Here is a 20,582-nt window from a genome sequence, read left to right on the forward strand (position 1 = left end):
AGCCCATATATACATATTATATTCCCAGCTATTGAATTCAGCACCCCCTTCATTTCATTAATAATAATATATAATGATAGCTCATATTCAGCATGTGCCATACACTGTCAAAAGCTCTTGCCTGGGAGGAAGTGCCAGTATTACCGCTGTACTTCTATCAACTGATGAAGCAACCAAGGCCCAAACCCCACCTGTCTCCTGTAAGACCTGAACCCCCAATAGCTAGTCTGCTTTGTTGTAGAGGTATGTCTCTTACTTTGAAAACAAACAAAGCATTATCTCTTCAGGTTTTGATTATGTTGATTCAATTGAAGAAGAGCTTCAGATGTTGCTAAAACTTGATTCACATTTGAAAATGAATGCTTGAATTCCATAAGAATTATGCAATTAAATTTTAAAAGATACCACAAAGATGACCTAGTCATACTAGTTTCATGTTAAAGATATAAAAGTATAAAATTTCTTAAAATTTACTTTAGAGGTTCCAAGGAAACAGATAATTAAATAAACTGCTGAATAAAGTTCCACGTGTACTCTTTTTTTCTGTCAAAAGAAGCAGTTGGACCTTCAGTCTCCACAGCAGAGTCAGCCACGACCCCAGGAAGCCAAGATGAAGAGATGAAGAGCTACCCGCCTTCTGCAGCAGCACTTAAAACAGCTTCCGCTATAGCCAATGTCACCGATTATGACCAGGAGAAGGTTACAGGACTCACAGTTCTTTGAAAAGGATGAACCGTCTTACCAAACCATTAAAAGCCATACAGTCTCAAAAAAAATGGACAGGAGAACACAAGAGGCTCCAGCAGTGGCAAGTGAAGATCCTGTAATTCGCCTATGTAGCCCCTCTCTAAGAAACCCAAGATGTGATTCAGCTTACAAAACCAACAGAAATACTAAAATGAGTGAATTAGAAATGGCCAGTGTCCTGCAAAAGGTCAGTTCTCCAAAGAAGGAGAAACCAAAGATGATGATCAAGATAGCTCTTACGGTGATGTCACTACCATAAAGGTCAGATCCAGGGATTCTTTTGAATCTGGAGATCAACTGGTCAACATTCAGAATCACTTTGGAGATTATCACAAAGTCAAAACTTCACAGCTTATGAAAAACAATCTTCAGTTCTGAGCTCAGGATATATAAAAAAAATCCTCAGGAATGTATTGAATAAAATGTAAGAATGAGGACTAGGATGCAAAATAACAGTGTTCAGAAATCAGCGTTTAGAAACCACTCTCCATCAACATCCAGCCAGCCAACAAATGACTGAACAAACAAATCTTTTGTCAAGAGGAAACGGGGGTAGTGGCTGTTTTAGTTATTCTCGCCTTCGGGAGATTTTGGATCCTTCATACTTCTGAGGTAGGAACCACTGCTATTCAAGAATTCCAAAACCAGATGCAACAACTTATGACTAAGTACCAAGGTCAAAATGAGAACCTGTGGAAAAGGAGCCAAATGTTCCTGGAAAAACATCTTAATAGTTCCTATCCTTGGAATCAGCCTTCTGTCTTGCTGCTCACTGCTGCTCGAGATGCCCAAGAAGTGCTTAAGTGTCTGAGTGAACAAATTGCAGATGCCTATTCTTCCTCCCATGGTGCCCGTGCCATCTGGATTGATGGGACAGGCAAAGCTGCTCAAGACAGTGATGTTGTCAAACTAGAGGTAGATCGGCAGCTGAGCAGTGGATTCAGAAATGGCCAGAAAGCTGCATTGGTACACCGCTTCAAGTTGCTGCCTGCAAACACTACTTTGATCTTCTATAAATATTGTGACTATGAAAATGCAACCTTCAAAGATGTAGCCATTGTTCTGACTGTCCTATTGGAGGAGGAGACACTTGGAACCAGTCTAGGCTTAAAGGAAATTGAAGAAAAAGTGAGAGATTTCTTCAAAGTCAATTTCACCAACTCTAGCACACCCAGATCTTACAATCACATGGACCCAGACAAACTGGATGGGCTCTGAAGATGAATTTCTTACTTAGTCCTGCCTGTGCAACCAGAAAATGCCCTGAAAAGGGGAATCTGCTTCTAATGGGTGAAAGAAGAGAAAATCATGTCTCGGGTTCTGAGAATTTTTCAATACTTTGTATCCAGAGACAAAATTCAGAGCACTTTTTGAAAGAACTGGTTTCTTTTTAAAGGAAGTTCATGGATCATCTGTATCATTTATTTGACCTAATTATCCGTGACTTGTGAAAATCATTTCTCTATTTCTATTGAGAGCTGTGTTAAGGGTATTTAGGAGAATAAATTATATGCATCCGGTAGAGGATCTGTTTTGGTTCTGGACTGTCTTTATTGCTGCAGTGTGCCAGTGAGAGGAGTTAGGCTCCTTTCCAAGGAACAGTCCCTGCTTTTTAACTTAGATTTCTCGTGTTTGTTATTAGTAAGGCAGCTCTCTGATTATAACCACAGACTTTCCCATTATGGTTCCTTTTATACTGTTGAGGTGTGAGTTTCCTAATCAGCTTCTGCTTGTAGGAACAAAAGTAATGAGAAGTTATCTGGGTGTGTATTTCTCTTTTGTTTTTGGAGGGTGAGCAGGAGGAAAGAGAAGAGAGGAATTGTGGAAAATACAACAGAAGAGAAAAAGCCTTCAAGATGAAATTCTTGATTCTCCCAAGGATTTGTAAAGCCTATATACCATGAGGGTTAATATATTTGTTCATTTGACTGATAAGGGCATGTAAATTCAGAGCAGTTTATTAGACTTAACCAGAAGTTTAGTTTTTTTGTTTGTTTGTTTTTTAATAAGCAATATGGTTTCAGAAATTGGCACACAGTTTGTTAACCAGCTATCCTGGGCTATTGAAGAAGGGTTTAATTTTCTGTTTGCCCTTTTTTTTTTTTTTTTTTTTTTTAGTCTAAGTCCTTTTGTGACACTCTGACACAAATCTAAAGATTTACTATTCACATGACTAATTTTATTAAGAGTGCCTCAAGCCAAAAAGATAGTAAACTTACCACAAGTAAAGAATGTTAGATGTATTTCTATAGTGCTGTAGTATTTTACTTGTAACTTTGCATCTAAATGAGCTTTCTCAAACCTTTCAACTTCTTTGATTTTTATAAAATCTTATAATTCTGGACTTAACCTATTTTGGCCACAGGCCTTTAATGAAACGATTGTTTTTAGAGTATTAAAGGCAGTCACTAATTTTATCATTTACTCTTTGAGGGTCTCACAACTGGTAGCAGAGAGTAGTCTAATTTCTTTCCATTAGGACTGTCAGTATTCATAAATCTATACCCTTTATTTTAATTTGTTGCTAACTAGTCAGATAATCTGATTTATTTTATAGAGAATCCTCTATAAAACAGGAGTTTTGGAAATGGCTTATTTTATATAAGCATATTATATGGAGAAATATTTTTATTAAATATTTCACCGACCCCAGTAATTTTATGTTTTTCAGGATAAATAATTGAAACAGCTGATGTGTAAATGACTCTAAAAGCTATTTTAGTAATTTAAATAAGCTTACTTTTTTTAGTTTAAAAGAACAATAACGAAGCAGTTGGTTTTACAGAAAAGGAAATTAATTAACTTTAATTAATTAAAATACTTTAATTCTTCAAAAAGTCAGATGTCAAGTGCAACTTTAAATAATCAGAATATTGGGCAAAGAACTTCAAAATAATTGGGATTAGTATTGTATTTGTAGCAAGATATTATCTCCTTTCAGTCAGTCAGCCCCCACCCTCACCGCTGCAAGGAAAATAGTTCAGCGTCTTACATTTTGAAGTTATTCCCTGAAATGCACATGAACTAATTTATAGTAATGTAGTTCTTGAAATCTGAATGGTTGACCAATGTATGAAAATGTGATAACTTGTTAAGAGTAGCATTACAAATTACTCACTATACTCAGAGTCTCATGTAATTGCTACATGGCATTGTCATACAGTTATTTATCTTTCATAGATGGGCAAATTTGAAACCTAAGAATGCTAAAACATTTACATAATTAATAAGTAGTGGAGCCAGGGCTTAAATACAGATTCTCATAATTAATCCTGTACGGGCAATAAAATTATATTGCCCCATTTTTCTCCTCTCTTTTATAAAGCTCCAAAATAAACTAGACTTGGGCAAACCCAAGATTAATCCCATGAAGGCAATCTACTTAATTCTTAGAGATAAAATGAATGAAACAAATAACTAGAAAACACATCTAGTTGAAGGTATCAGAATTTCCATATCCTAGTTTCCTTCTGTTTGCATATCCAGATCCTGTCCATTAGAGTCCAGCCTCTAGTATTCCTTAATAACTCTTCATCTAAAACTTGATTTGACTGTTTTCATTGCCATTGATTATGTTATGAAGACCGCTGATTTTTCTGTGATTTGTACTTTTTAATTCATTTAGACTGAACATTTTCTGAGGTCAGGGACTGTATGTGATATTTTTGTTTTGTACTTTAAAATTCATAGTTTTGAATTTTAAATCCAAAGTGTGTGGATTGGATTTCTTCCACAGCATATTTATTTGAAACTCTGATTAAACCCAACATGTCAAGCAAATCAGGACCACCACATAGAATTGTTCAGGTTCTGCACTTGCTCAAGGGTGCTTCATGGAAGAGGTGGCATTTGCATTGTGGATAGGTAAATTTATGATACTTTTTCTGGCAAATGATGATTAATGTATTTGAAGAAGGAGAACAGAGTTCTGAATTTACTAAACACCCTATAAGAGTGTAAAATTTCTACTCACTGCCACATAGGAAAGATTTGTGTAGCCAGGCACAGTGGTGCACACCTGTAATCCCAGCAACTTGGGAGGCTAAGGCAGAAGGATCACAAATTTGAGGCCAGCCTGGTCAATTTAGCGGGACCCTCAATAATTTGGAAAACACTGTCTCAAAATAAAAAATACTAAAAAATAGGACTTGGTCATAAGTCAGTGGTAAAGCGACCCTGGGTTCAATCTCCAGTACCAAACAAAACAGAACACACAAACAAGAAAATCAAAAACCAAAAAAATTGTGTACTACAGTCAACTTTGAGTTTATTCAGAGAATGGATCAAGATAAAAATGACACTTAAAGCCTAAGTGAAAATGAGAGGGAAAAATCTCTATAAAGTAACAAATCTCTATAAAGTAACATAAAACTTTTTCAAAAGTTACTTTTACAACAAGTTTTAAATAAAAGCTAATGGGAAATGATTTATTTTTGGCAGCAGGGTGCTGGGTCTTCATCCCAGGGCCTCACACATGCTAAGCATACGCTGTACCACTGAGCTATACCCTGAGGCCCAAGATTCTAGGGCTGTGAGTGTATCACAGTGATAGAATACTTGCCCAGCATGTGTGAAGTCCTGGGTTCAAATCATAGCACTGCAAAGAAAAAAATTTTAAATGAGAAATATCCTTTAAATGACTCCTTTATAACACTGTGGAAGGGTTGCATAGTTACTGTGATCAAAAACTTAACCTTTTCTAAGAAATGGGCCCATATAAAAACAGATACAAGCTTCTGCTAGAAACTTTATAGAAAATTAAACTCAAAAGTACCTTTTAATATTTCCTAAGTGGTGACTTTGCTGCCTTGATTGTACTGAAAAAATTCTCACAGAAGAAAATAAAAAACTTGTTAGATATTTTATTTGATTTGAAATAATTAGAAGCAAAATCCCAAGTGGTTAATGGCTATAATATGAGCTAAAGTACAGAAACCTTAGAGCTGCATCTGGTATCTAATGAACAGATCTAAAAATGTTCATTTGTTTAAGGAGCTAATTTTAATTGCTTAGTTCAGCAGGAGCTTTACCTTTTCAGCTGTAGAAGTCGAATTACAAATTCTTGATGGCCTCTTGACTTTAGTGTCTTAAGAGAAGGGCAAGGTAGAATTAATGGCAGGTTAACTGGCAAATTATATATATATATAAAAGGTATCAACTGTTTCTCATATTTAAAAATATTTCTGTTAAAAGATGACACATGGAGGTCAGGATGAAATTTTGCAACCTGTAACTGTCTCTCTTTTTGCTATGATGATGTGTATTGGCCGGTAACTATTTCCTTGGGCAGCATCTGAGAAGCTTCTTTGACTTCAGTGAGAAAGAGCACCATGTCTGTCACTAAAGTCGGTGCATTTTACTTTGTGTCAACCAAACAAGACACTTCTGTGTTTTCTGTGGAGACTTTGATGTTTGTATTCTTCAGCTAAAACCATCAGCTTTTGGAAAAGTTTGGTATTGGACACAGCCATGATCCCATTCCCATCGAAGAGTCCTCTGCTATTTTTATCTCTTATGAAGGGCTACATTTGTCAGTTTCAGTACAGACACAAATCTCTCTCCTTACACATTAACATCTTTCTGTTGGCTTGTAAGTGTGAAGTAAGTCATTTGGCCTTACTGTCATGGCTGTCAAGAAGACAAGCGCCTGGGGCTGTGTCACTATGAGAGCTTTCAACCACCCACTCCACTAGTTCCTAGACTTTGCATTTTAACCCTGTTTCTGTTTATTTATTAGGTACTGGGGATTGAACCCAAAGGCACTTTACAAGTGAGCTACATCTCCAGCCCTTTTTGTTTTTCATTTCAAGACAGGGTCTAGGTCTAGGTAGGTTGCTTAGGGCCTCACTAAGTTGCTGAGTCTGGCCTTGAACATCCAACCCTCCTGCCTTAGCCTCCCAAGTAGCTGGGATTACAGATGTGTGCTACTGCGCCTACCTTAACTCCTGCTTTAAATAGTTGTCTACAAGTTTTGTAACTCAAGATTTTTGTCGGGATTGAGTAGGATATGAAGAATGAATTCTCTGCTTTCTTATTTTCCTGAGCTGCTTTCTTCCACCATGCTTTTCCACCATGATATTCTGCCTCATCTGGGGCCCAGAGCTATGGAGTCAGCCAGCTATGGATTAAGACCTCTGAAAATGTGAGCACCAAATAAACTTTTCCTTCTCCAAGATTTTTTTTTTTTTTTTTTTTTTTTTGGTAAAGTCTTTTGGTCACAGAAACACAAAAAGCTGACTGAAACAGAAAGTGATACTGAGAAATGGGGTCACTGCTGTGACTACTCTGACCCCACGTGGTTCAGAAACCTTTGGGGCTGCTTTGTGGGTAGAGGAATTTTTGAAAAGTTTAGAGATGCAAGCTGGAAAAGTTTTAGAATATTGTAAATGGAGCTCAATGGGTGATTCTGATGAGAAGACCAGAATGCTGATAGGACTGTGGACAGTAAAGACTAGGCCCATGAGGTTTCAGAAGAAAAGGAGGACTATTGGAAATTGAACTCAAGGCCATTCATTTTATATTCTGGCAAAGAAGTTGTCTACATTTTGTTCATGTCCTGAGACTTTCTGTATGGTTGAACTGAAAGATGATGGACTAATTTGGTGGAGGAAATTTCAAGGCAGCACAGCATTTACACGGTGGGTGAATATTACTGGCAACTTTTAGCCAAGTTTACTGTGATAATCAACAACAGAAAGCAAAGAATAAATATTTGAAAAACTTGAAGTTTGGCCAGTAAATTGCAAGTAAAACTGGGGCTAAGGAAACTATGGTTTTTAAATAGATTATAGCCACTAAAAACATGCTAAGTACTTTAGCCAGAAACAATAGTAAAGCTGGCTTGAGGACCTCTCAGCAGTTGCCAAGTCAATACTCATCTCAGACTCAAGGGTTTACAAGTAAAAATTCCTCTGAGAAGAGGCCATGGGGCATCCTGCTTGCACAGAGGGTCCCAGGAAGTTTTTCCACCATGCTCAACTGCCCAGGAATTCAGATGCTGCTACAAACATTGTTCAAGAGGGTTGGCTGTTGCTTAAGATGATAAAAGACCTTGGTGGCAACCACATGATATTTGTTCTGTAGGAAGACAGGATGCTAAAGTTAGTGGGTCATGGAGGTTTCCTCCAAGATTTTACAGGCACAATGTAGCAGGGTTGGAGTCCCTGCAGCCTGCCCTGATAGAGTGATGCATGAAGATCTGAGAAGGAAGCCAAAGCTACAGTTGAGAAACCCCTTCCCCAGAGTAAAAGATGCTGGTAACCTGGAACATCTGATGAGGAAAGCTGCAGGAATCAAGCAGATACAAGCCAAGAGGGAGGCCATGTGGGCTACAACTAGCAAGGCCATAGTCGCAGAGGTAAATAAGCCCTTTGAAGAGAGCATCACAATACCAAATGGCCCAGATGCTGGATGTGGAACTGCAGAACTTGTTTGCCTAGCTGAATTTTGATCTTGCTTTGGTTCCATCCCTTCTTTCTATCCCTGTTTCTCCCTTGTGGAAGAGAAATATTTACTCTGGGCCATTATATATTGAATGTATGTAACTTATTTTTTATTTTTACAGGGGCTCACAGTGGGAGTTTGTCTTGTGTCTCACAGGAGACTTTGCCTTTGACTTTATCAATGCTACAACTTTTAAGACTATGGGATTCTTGGAAATGAAGTAAATGTATTTTGCATTAGGAAATAGGCATGAACTTTTGGGGCCAGGGGTGAAATGTTAAGGTATGGATATGCAGTGCCCCCCAAAATCTCATGAGTGAGACAGTGCAAGAATATTCAGAAATAAAATGATTAGATTATGAGAGTTGTAACCTAATTAATGGTTTGATTTACTGATATGGATTAATCAGATGGTAACTGTAGGCAGAGTAGGGTATGTCTGGAGAAGGTAGGTCATTGGGGGCATGCCTTTGGGTCTATATTTTGTCCCTGGTGAGGGGAGCGCACTCCCTATCCAATTCTTGGTTGCAATATCCTAAGCTACTTTCCTCATTCATGCCCTTCTGTCTATTTGTTCTGCCTCATCTTGTGCCCAAAGCAAAGGAGTTGGCTATGGACTGAGACCTCTGAAACCCTGAGCCCAAATAAACATTTCCTCTTTTTTAAAGAAAAATTGATAATCAAACCTACAAAGTCATTGCAACAGGATTTTTCATTATCTAATTTATCAGGAAAAAAAATAGAACAGAAGTTTTTGAAAAAGGAACAATGTTAGAAGCAACTTGCTCTTACAGGTGTTATCTAAGGCAAACCCAACTTAAAAAGTGTAGCATTGATCTAGGAATATCTAGATGCATCAGGAATTGGATGAAACAAGCTATGTATAAATGGGAATGTAGTATATTATAAAAGTGAAATTTCAGATCAGTAAGAAAAGGGTAGATTACGGAGTCAATGGTTTGGGGATAATTGATTGTGCATTTGGAGAAATAGAGAAGTGTAAATTCCTTTCATACATTCACAAAATTTCACATGGATTTAAGAACTCAATATGAAAACCTAGAACTACTAGAAGAATGTATAGAAAAATACAATCTTTATGAACTATAAAATAAAATTGATAAATTTTATATTAAACTTATTATACCAGTTATATCATAAAGTTGTTAAATTTTCTTTGTAATTGTAGATAGACAGCATGCTCTTATTTTGTTTATTTTTATGGGGTGCTAAGGATTGAACCCACGTGCTAGGCAAGCACTCTATCACTGAGCTACAACTGCAGCCCCATTATAAAGTTTTAAAGGTATGTGTGGTTAACATATTTGTGAAACTCCTACTAAACATAATTTTCATGGTTACATAATATTTCATAATGCAGCTGTAATATTGTTTAGATAATAGTTTTCAATTACATTTCAGGCTCTCCTGTAAAATTCTTTAAATTCTTGAGTAAATTTATGTTTTCTAAAAGGTGATATGGATTGAACATTCCTTAACTGAAATGCCTAGGGCAAAAAGTGTTTCAGATTTGAGGTTTTGAATTTTGGAATATTTGTGCAGTTTTTGCCATTTGAGCATGATTAATCCCCAAACCCCCAAATCTGAAAAATCAACATGAATGTTCAAATAATTTTGCATTTTGGAGCATTGGGGTTTTTCAAATTAGATATTATCAACCTATACTCTGAACTGGTTCAGATAATCAAATTAGAAGACTCTCTTGATCTAGATACTTTTCTTTCTTGGAATTTCACATTTAATATTCTGATTTGGTTGAGAAATTCCTTCCTTTCTACATTTGTTCTTTTTTTTTTTGTACTAGGGATTGAATACAGGGGAGTTTTACCACTGAGCTACATCCCAGCCCTTTACTTTATATTTTGAGACAAGGTGTCACTAAGTTGACAGAATCTCACTAAGTTGCCAGGGGTGGTGTGGAATTTTTTATCTTTCTGCCTCAGCCTCCAGAGGATCTAGGATTTATAGGTGTGGACCATCATGCCCAGCTATGTTTGTTCTTTTTGCAAAGTGACTTATAACACTACATTTTATAATTATTTGTGGTTACCAATTTGTTCCCCACTTTTTTATTGTGATAAACCATCAGGAAAGATTTTTAGATTTAAGTAGTAGAATCTTGATTTCAAGGTGTGTGTTAGGATGAAACCCACAACAAAAAGCATAAAGTAGGCACCCGTGATAAATGGTGTTGGGGTTCCAGACTCTGGTCTGTCTAGCTTTTCCTCTGGAAATCCCTACCAGGTTTAGGTCCCCTCTGCAGATTTCTTGGAACTTGCTTTGAAAACCATTGATTGATGGTAAAATTGCTTATGTGAAAAAAAAAAAGCAATGTGTTGTCATTAGAGTAACAGACCCAATGACATTCCCAGGACTTAAACGCCAGTCTTTTTTTAACATGAATACATTGTGCTTCTTGCAGTTGTGTAAGCATGTTGGCGTTCTTCTGATAGTCCTCAAAGGATAATACTGATGTCCTCTAAATTTCTTTGGAAGATAGAACCTAAAGTATAAGGTCTTTGTCTTCTTCTTTTACTTCAAGATGAAGGTTATTATGCCTGCCCTAGGTGTTCCTCCTTGTGTGAATGAGTACTGTGAATGTTTCCAAAGAACTGTCTTTGCCAGAGGGCAGAGCAGAGCTGGTTTAGCTCCTTAACTGCACTGTGGCCTTTACTCCCCACCCCCAGCAATAATTTTCAAGGAAGTCTGCAGAAAAATACTTGATCACCCTAACCCAGCATGTGTTTGGGCATAGTAAATGTTCTCCCTCTCTATAAATCTGGATCCTGTGCCAGATACCTCGGCTCACGTCCCACTTGCATTACTTTAAAGCAGTAGAGAAAGCTTTTAGGTTTAGCAATGATTGAGAAGAATCCTACAAATAACTTGCATGTTAGTCACCTTCTGAATTATGATTGCAAACTGAGGTACAGCTATGGACTGTTTTTACTTACTTATGTATTTATTTATGATACTGGGATTGAACCCAAGGACATCCTACCACCGTTATATCCCAGTCTTTTTTATTTTTAATTTTGAGACAAGGTCTCACCAAGTTGCTGAGGCTGGCCTTTTGAACCTATCTTCCTGCCTTAGCTTCCCAAACTGCTGGGATTACAGGTGTGCATCACTGTGCCCTGAATACCAACTGTTTTATTAAATTGAGTCTCTTCACTGGTGTTGTTCCCATGAATTCCTAGGTGAGGTTTAATTGCAACTTGCTGTACCTAGCATATTTCTTTTTTTTTTCAAAAAAAATTTTTTGAACTATAACTTATTTAAATTTTTTTCTTATTATACATGACAGTAGAATATATTTGACATATGTATACGGAGTATAACTTCCCATTCTTATGGTTGTACATGATGTGATGCTTTTATCTCTTGGACCTTCTGATCAGTAAGATCTATGAGGGCAGGGTTCATATCCTGCTTACTTTTGTATCCCCAGTGTCTGGCACAGGGACTGCACAGAGCAGGGGCTCAGTGCATATTACTAATCACCTGACTCCTGTCCAACGGCGGAGGGATCCTTCCACTTGTTTCTCAGCCATGGCCTTTATAACACTGCTTTATTGCCGGGCTTGGTGGTGCACACCTGTAATCCCAGTGGCATGGGAGGCTGAGGCAGAAGGATTGCAAGTTCAAAGCCAGCCTCAGCAAAAGTGAATCGCTAAGCAACTAAGTGAGACCCTGTCTCTAAATAAAATACAAAATAGGGCTGAGGATGTGGCTCCGTGGTCGAGTGCCCCTGAGTTCAATATCCAGTATGGGAAAAAATTTTTTTAAAAAACCTGCCTTATCATATCTTAGATAAGCTGTTAGGAGCCTTTTTGTTTCTTCCCTCTAATTAAAATGGATCCAAAAAATTACCATTAATCATTTTGTCCCATAGCTCCCTTTTCTTTCTTTCTCTTTCTCTTTCTTTCTTTCTTTCTCTCTCTCTTTCTTTCTTTATTTCTCTTTCTTTCTTTCTCTCTTTCTTTCTTTCTCTCTTTCTTTCTGTAACTAAGGAGAAATACTCCATTAAGAGTAATTCATACAGATTATCTGGTTTTTTTATTATTATCACTTTGTGAGGAGAGTATATTCTTAAAAAATAATTTTCTTTTGGGAGGCTATTAGAATTATGCTAAGAATATCATTGTCTTTAGTTTTAATTCTAACAGTAAATTGTAACTCTCTAATCCTCAGTTTCTTTACCTATTAAAAAAATAAAAATAAGGGACTGGGGTTGTGGCTCAGTGGCAGAGCGATCGCCTAGCACACGTGAGGCACTGCGTTTGATCCTCAACACCACATAAAAAATAGAATAAAGATACTATGTCCACCTAAAAATAAAAAATAAAAAAAATTTAAAAACCCTTCAAAGATGTTGAAAAATTGAGGTACACTGAAAGTGTCTAATAACAATAAGGTGTTTTCATTTGTTGTTACTGTATAATTGACTTCCTTTTACTTTTGTTTGCTTATAATTTAAGTCTTTTATACTACAGTTTAAAAATATTATTGATTAGAACAAGTAAAAACTACATCTAATGCAATTTCCATATCTTATCTAGCTGTTTTATGGGATTTTGAAGTTGAGTTTCATTTTTATTAGAATACCCCTGTAAAGGAAAAAAGTTCTAAAAAAATATTTAGGTTTGAGCTACAGATATAGCTCAGTGGTAGAGGAGTACTTTTCTAGCATGTGCAAAGCCCTGGATCCAATCTCCAGTACTGGAAAAAAAAGTATTTAAAAATTTAGTGTTTATTTTATTAGATTCACATTGCATATATGCTGAGTCAAAGAGGTATACAAGTCAGACATGGTGGTACATGCTTGTAATTCCAGTGACTTGGGAGGATGAGGCAGAAGGATCACAACTTTGAGGCCTATCTCAGCAACTTAACAAGGCCACAAACAACTTAGCAAGACCCTGTCTCAAATAAATAAAAAGGGCTAAGGATGTGGCTTAGTGGTTAAAAGTGTCCCAGGATTCAATCCTCAGCACCAAAGTATGTGTCCAAATTACTATGAAAAATAGTAGGCCTCCATGTACTTCCTAGAAGAAAGTACTTACTATTCTTAGCTAATAAGTTTTGTTTACCTTCATGGCTCTAAATGATGTGTGTCCCTTGTTATGACTTGATATTTCAGTTTTAGATGTTTTCTCTTAACTTCTATGGAAGATAAGGACTTGTCTATCTTCACTTCTGCATGAGCCTAGTCTCCTTTTTCTCTTTAAAGTTTTAAAAGCTTAGCTCAGTGTTCAGGCTTTACTTGGACTTGACTATGTAAATGCTATTCACTGGTGAGCAACAGAAAACAATGATTACCTTTCTTTTCTGTACACTGTAAGTCTTGTCTGTAGTAAGAAATTGCTGATATGTGTGCCCAGCATATCCTAGTGTGCTTAGTTTTCTTCATACTTCTCAGTAATTCAATCTCAAGCATTCCTTCAGCTATATAAATTCCTTTAAGTACATTGAAACTCATCAGAAATTCTAAGAGTTCATCATTAGTTCAACTAAGAATTTTTCTTGGAGCCTCTGACTTGCCTCCTATCCACTGCTCAGCTGCCACTTTGCTGTCTCCCTTCACCATCATCTTTTGTCATGTTGGGTTCCAATGCCAGACAGCTTTCTTGGTTAAACCATTTAAACTGGCAGAGCATGTCTTCCAGTGGAGAGGGTGTGAGCATGTGCTGAAGACTTCGCAGAGTGTAGTTTGGCTGCATGCTCAACTTGAGATGGGAGAGCCTTTTCCTCAGCATTGTGGAGGCATTCCTCCATTGTAGTTCAGCTTCCTTGTTATTATTAAAGCCAGTGCCTTTCTGATTTTTGATCCTTAGTATGAGGCCACTCATGGTGGTCAGAAAGTTCTTAAAGATGCAACTTGTGCGTGTTGTCTCCATAATTTTGCTGGCCTAGGTTGGGCCTATTAGTTTAGAAACATATCTTGGCAGTTGTGGGAGAATTCTGGTTTTTTGTTGAATTGATAATTTTCTCCATTCTTTTTTTCTGTAATTGAGCTTCCTAGAACCCCCTTTATTTGGATAGTGGATCTCCAGGGCTCATCTTCTTTCTTTTCTATTGTCCTAATCTTTTTTCTCTTAAATTTGTATTTCTTGGTTTTTTCCTTCTACTTTCTGGAAGAGTTTCTTAACCCAGTCTCTTAAATGTTTGTTTGAAGTTCTCCTTTCTGCTATTTAATTCTTTAATTTCCAAAAACTCTTGTATTTTTTGACTTCCCTGCTTGAGAAGGCAGTGGGGAACCACAGGCCTGGAGCAGTGATATGTACCTGTGATCCCAGCTGCTCAGAGATGGAGGAAGGAGGAGTATTTCAGCCCAGGATTCAAGACCAGACTGGGGCAACATAGCAAGACTCCACCCCAAAAGAAAAAAAAAAAGGTATTTTATACACACACACAAATTTTAAAAATCTTGTTCTTGCTTTATAGAGGCCATGTCTTAGCTCTAAAGATATTAATGAGAGGTTTCATTCTGCCTCCTTATCCTTTGCTTACTCCAGATTTTTTTTTTTTTTTTTTGGTCTTGTTGCTCCGGCTTTTATGTTTGATGTGTGGTACTGAAACAGCTTATTGGAAACTATACAGTTAGATGAAGTTTACCTGACAGCCAACACCCTTTGAAAAATAGGTGCATTTTTCCTAATCTGCATTTCCAGTTTTTTTTTTTTTTTTGTACCAGGGATTGAACTCAGGGGCACTTGTCCTCTGAGCCACATCCCCAGCCATATTTTGTATTTTTTATTTAGAGACAGGGTCTCATTGAGTTGCTTAGCGCCTTGCTTTTGCTGAGGCTGGCTTTGAGCTTACAATTCTCCTGCCTCAGCCTCCTGAGGCACTAGGATTATAGGTATGCGCTACCACGCCCAGATGCATTTCCAAACTTTAAAGTACTGAGCGCCAGTATATCAATTTACAGATTATTAATTAAATGGCCAATCATTTATTATCATTATTTATTGAGGTGCTTCTGAAAGTGTCCTAGATTTGGCTACTCAGGACCCCTCAATTTGACTCTTGAATGGTTTTTTTAAATGCCTTTATTTTAATGTGGTGCTAAGGATCGAAAAAGTGTGAAGCAAGTATTCTGCCACTGAGCTACAGCCCCAGCCCCTCTTCATCTTTTTTATGTCTTCATGTACACTTTTTATTTTATTTTTTATTTGCAGTACTAGGGATCAAACTCAGGACCTCACACATGCCAGGGAAGTGTTCTGCCACTGAACTACCCACTACCCCTTCCTATCATTCTTTGAGTACTTCCTTATTTTCTGGTGCAACTGGATATTTCAGGCTCATTTTCCGTTTTTCCAGCCCCAACCTTAGAATTAGCTTTCCTCCAAAGAGCCAAGGTTTCTTGTGATGGTTTCTTGCATCTGGCTAGCTAGGTGTGCAGCTTGCTACTAGTTGTAGCATAGCTCAGAAGACCACGTGAAATAAGTGAAATAATGTATATTATTATTATTTAAATATATAACATATATTTAAAGTATTATTTCTTTGTATTTTATAACACACCGTATACATTTTATATGATGCATACATGCTACAAGTTCTTATTAAAACCAACAATTCTAATGTAACATTAAAGCTTACATTCTCATCTTCCCAATTTCCATATATATTTAACTGACTTCTCTAACAGTGAGGAACCTGTCTGCTATGAGTTCGATACATTTGATCATTTGTTCCAGCAAAATACACAGAAAATAGTTTTAAAATCATTATTCCGTGTCATTGCAAAAAGTAGACCTGTCCATGAGAGTTCCATATTTGTTTATAATTATTTTTTATTAATTTTTTATTTGTTTTAATTAGTTATACATGACAGTAGAATGCACTTATATACTTTGATATATCATACATAGATGGGATATAATTAATTTTTAATAAAATTTACATGCAAAGAAATAATACATCCTCTGTGCACACTTTCATAAATTTGAAAATACATTAACTTGTGTGACATACCCCTCTAAAATATTTTCATTACAGTAGGAAGTTCCCTTGTGTTTTTTCTCAGCAGTTGCAGGAGAATTTGAAAGTAGTGACATACACAGTACATGGATGTTAGGAGAATAAGAGAGTCAGGAGAAAACATTTTTAAGCTATGTTTTGTTCTTTTTATGCATTTGCTTGAGAGACTCCACTAATGTTTTATTTTTTCTTCATTTATTTATAGATAATAATAGTTTCTTTCATTGCTGAGAGTGTCAATGTTCACTTCAAGAACAGAGCAAGTTGGCTCTCTGAATGTACAAATATAAATGCATACATACATTTTTCTTTGTGTGGGTGGTGAAATGGGGCAGTTTTTGTAATACCCAACAGTATTTTAGGAATCTTTTTATCAATATTTCCTACATAATTAAAAAAATAGGAGTTTTCCCTGAAGATTGGAGGCAGTATGCAAGGAATCACTGGAATAATAAGAAACACTGTTGTCCAAAAGTTTTCTGTAAAGCAAGTATGGGGAAATATACTCATTTCCCTTTATCTCTGATATTCCCATTGGCTAAGGAAAAGCAACTTGGGAGAACACTTGGTGCAGTCTCTGGCCTTTCAGGTATCTCTGAGACTGAGTGATTTCAGAGACTAGGGGTTGTAGCTCAGTGGTACAGTGCTTTTCTAGCACACATGAGTCACTGGGTTTGATCCTCAGCACCACTGAAAATAAATAAATAAAATAAAGGTATTGTGTCCATCTACAACTAAAAATATTTAAAAAAAAAAAAAAAAAAAGATTGATTCCAACACTGGGTGGTTATTTCAGGTCACTCCAGGTACTCTGGGAGGTGTGTCCAACTTCTTTCTGTGACTGTATATATGACAATCAGGTGGAAAAATTCCAAAATATGAAATGATTATTTTTATCAGAATTTATTTAGAACACTAAAGTGAATATTGTTGTTTTTTTCCCCCACGAGACTAAAAGCCAATTTGAAAATTGGCTCTATAGTTCAGACAGTTTGACTTTGTAAGGTTGCCAATGCACTGTACACTTATATCTCCTACTTTGGATCTAGTCATAAAATAAGCTAATGATGCCTCATTCAAAGTTTTAGCTATTTTTATGTTGTTATCCTTAGTAATATAGTATAGTAAATATTTTTTTCCCAGATCATTTAGCTCAATTACTCTCTGGCACAAAATCAGAGGGAAGAATTTAAGTCTGGGTAAATTTCAGGGGTGCTGCCTCTCTGCATTTTGAATGCTGTAGTCCAAGGATAATGTCAGCACTCTAAAAGTTCTTGTCAACTTGAATTGTTCCCAGACAGGAGTAATTGGCAAAGTGCTGTTCAGTCTCGCAGGAGAAGAAAAGCCTGAGGAAAGAGCTATAGCCTTACTTTGGGTATAGCTTGGTGCTTCCATTTATATTTAATGACGCCTGCTGCCCAGAAGGTTGTCACTCTTCTAAATTCAACAGATCCCTGGGAGTTTCTCACCATGTGTGAGATTTGGTACTCAAAAATTATCTGTCTAAAGAATTGCCTCATAGAGTCTCAGTGGATTGTTGAGAAGTGTGACTCTCTTTTGAGGGTTTCCGTGGGGTCCAGTTTGCACATGTTTTTAGGAATGTCACAGTAGTACCTAGTAGCCATTTGCATGAGATTCCCAAACCTTTCTAAGAGAGCTTATGAGGGGTACCCAGATCTTTTGTCAAATTACATTTAAAAAGGGAAGGCAGCCCCTAAATGATCCCTGGAGAGAACACCTGAGGAAGACCCACAGCTCAGCCTGAGGTGTGGATGGAAGAGGGAAAGACCAGGAGGACAGGCTTCCCGAGTTGGGGCAAAGGCAGGGGTGGTGGTGGTGGGGTTGCTCCAGGACACAAAGCATGATCACTCTGGTCACGTCCCACCCCAGCTCTCTAGTAGATACATAGTGACAAAGTGGACCGTAATTGTAGATATGAAAGAGGGTCTTTTGGAGTGAGTTTAATCTCAGGAAAATTAGGTCAAATTATGACCTGAGCCATTGATATTTCATGTTGCCAGTGAGGCCTGCTTAAAAGGATTGTTTAGGACCTCAAACAGGCATCCCATGAATTCCTTTACTTTTAAAATACATGTAGGCAGTTTTTCTTTTCATAGTCAAATGTTTAATTTTATTTTGTTCTCTGAGTTGACATTGAAAGAAATAATTGTGAAATTACTTCAATGGGCCAAAATATATTCAGCTGTTCAGAATATAATCAAGTCAGCTATTTTGTATCAGCCAAGCATTGTGTCAGAATAAATAGACTGGGCATTAATTATCTCTGAAGGGTGCTTAAATTTTAATTTCATATGAAAAACTTATTGAATGTCCTTGATACTTAATACTTTTTAAAAAATATCACTTCATTTGGGGGAAAAGGTGAAAGTGGAGAAGATATTCTTAACAATAATATTTAATTAAATTTTGTGGTATGAGAACAGAATTAAATATCGTGGCTTACAGAGAGGAATTTGAAGCCTGGTTTAATTAAGTGCTGAGCTTTGCTTAAGTTTGAATGTCAAATCAGGTGAAACTCATTTTACACAGTTTCCATTCAGAATCCCATCCCATTCCTTCTATCTTTGTCTGCTCCTCCTCTTTGACCTCTTTTGCCTGTAGGTCTTATATAATTGAAAACATTTGAGGAGTTATGGAAATAACCAGAATGGCCAGGGATGGCTTTGTAGCCTTTGTGTGTTTCTGTCGCTAAAACTGAAGAGGCTGGGAGGTCCAAGGTTGAGGGACAGCATCTATGAGACCTTATTGATGGTGTGGACTCTCTGTGGAGTGTCCAGCTGGCTCAGGGCACCACATGACAAGAGGAACACATACCAGAGACAGAGCCAAACTGGCTATTATAGTAGATCCACCCTCAAGATGACCTTTAACTCATGGTTTCATTGATGAGGGCAGAGCCATCATAACCTCAGTGCTTCTTAAAGGGCCTACCTGGTCCCACCTTTTAATACCTCATGATGAAGATTAGATTTTAATTTGAGTTTTGGTGAAACATTCCAACAAAATATTCAAACAAAATATTTTTTAAAAGTGTAAAATAGCTTTTACACCTTTTTTTATCCAGTAACTTTATTGTATCCAGTTCCAGTTCAAAAATATTTAAAAGGATATTATAAAACTTAAGCACAACAAAATAAAACCACAAAAGTTTTGGATTTTGGAGAATTTTGGAATTTTAATTAGAGATGATCAACTGGTAACGTGTATGTGAGTATTTCCAAACCCCCCAAAACTCTGAAATCTGAACTACTTCTAGTGCCGAGTGTTTTGGATAATGGATGCTTCACCTCTAGTAGGAAAGTTGCAAGTTCTAAAAACAACAACTTAAGCTTCTATCATAGAGAAATAGAAAAAGGACAAATTATAGATGGGGAAAAGAAATAATAAAATGTAAGAATAAAAATTAATGAAACAAAAAAATTAGAAAAAACTGGTGAGAGCAAAAACTAGACTGAGAAGCTTTTATACTTTTAAAAAATATTTTTAGCTCTGAAGTGGATGGGTTTGGAGCATCTACAGCTTTTCTGTGCAGTAATGTTGGAGGAAGGCTATCCAGAAGGTCCTGGGATGTGACTCTACCTTAAAATGTTCTCTGCTGGATCCTGCCAGTGATTTTGAGGACTTAGAAGTTTGATTTTATCAGTTCCCTTTATGGTTCAGCCCTAGTGATAACTGAGTGGTGCTGGCCAGACTTACACCTCGTTAATATGAATTGTATCCTAAATGTTATATGTCATATGCAGGGTTTTACTTTCCTAGGATGGCAGTATCTTGGACATGCAAATCAGTCAAAATTTCTTGTGGGTAGGACATCTAGGCTGAGGATCAACCCATTTCCATTGTAGGAGATGGATATTTTGGGGGATTAAATGAGAGAAGTATATGACATTGATAGAAATCTTAGTTCTAATTTTAGTTCTAGCATTACTTGTGCCACCATTGCAATTCTTTCACTTTTTTGGGCAGTGGTGCCCTCATCTGAGAAAGAAGGGATAGAACTGGGTCCATGAGTATTGCACCTCAGATGCAGCATTTTCTTTCCTTATTGATGTTCAATGCCTGTAACAAATCCCCAACTCTCCAAATTATGCGTACCCTACATTTTCCACTTTGTGCTTTTCTTTGTTGTTTTGGTAAATGGTAGATTCGTGGATTAAAAGTCATTTTAAAGACCTGTCTAACATAGTCAGCCATCTGAAAGCCTGGGGAAACACACTGACTTAAATGTGATTGATTTAGACAATTAGACATTCCTGGGTTCCTGTCAGCTAATGGTAGAGTAGATCTGATGGGGGCAGAGAAAAACTTTGATTCCTGAGCTTAGCTTTGAGAGTAGGATCTAGTTAGGATGGGCTGGA

General features: G+C 36.9%; 1 protein-coding gene and 1 pseudogene across 1 annotated transcript in view; both read left to right on the forward strand.

Moving 5' to 3' along the window:
- Mcub (mitochondrial calcium uniporter dominant negative subunit beta) overlaps positions 1-20,582 on the forward strand; it is a 107,389-nt gene that overhangs the window by 17,608 nt on the left and 69,199 nt on the right.
- Positions 572-2,103, forward strand: LOC113175262 (torsin-1A-interacting protein 1-like; annotated as a pseudogene).

Source organism: Urocitellus parryii, chromosome 10, assembly GCF_045843805.1.
Source record: "Urocitellus parryii isolate mUroPar1 chromosome 10, mUroPar1.hap1, whole genome shotgun sequence".
NCBI classification, from domain to species: Eukaryota; Metazoa; Chordata; class Mammalia; order Rodentia; family Sciuridae; genus Urocitellus; species Urocitellus parryii.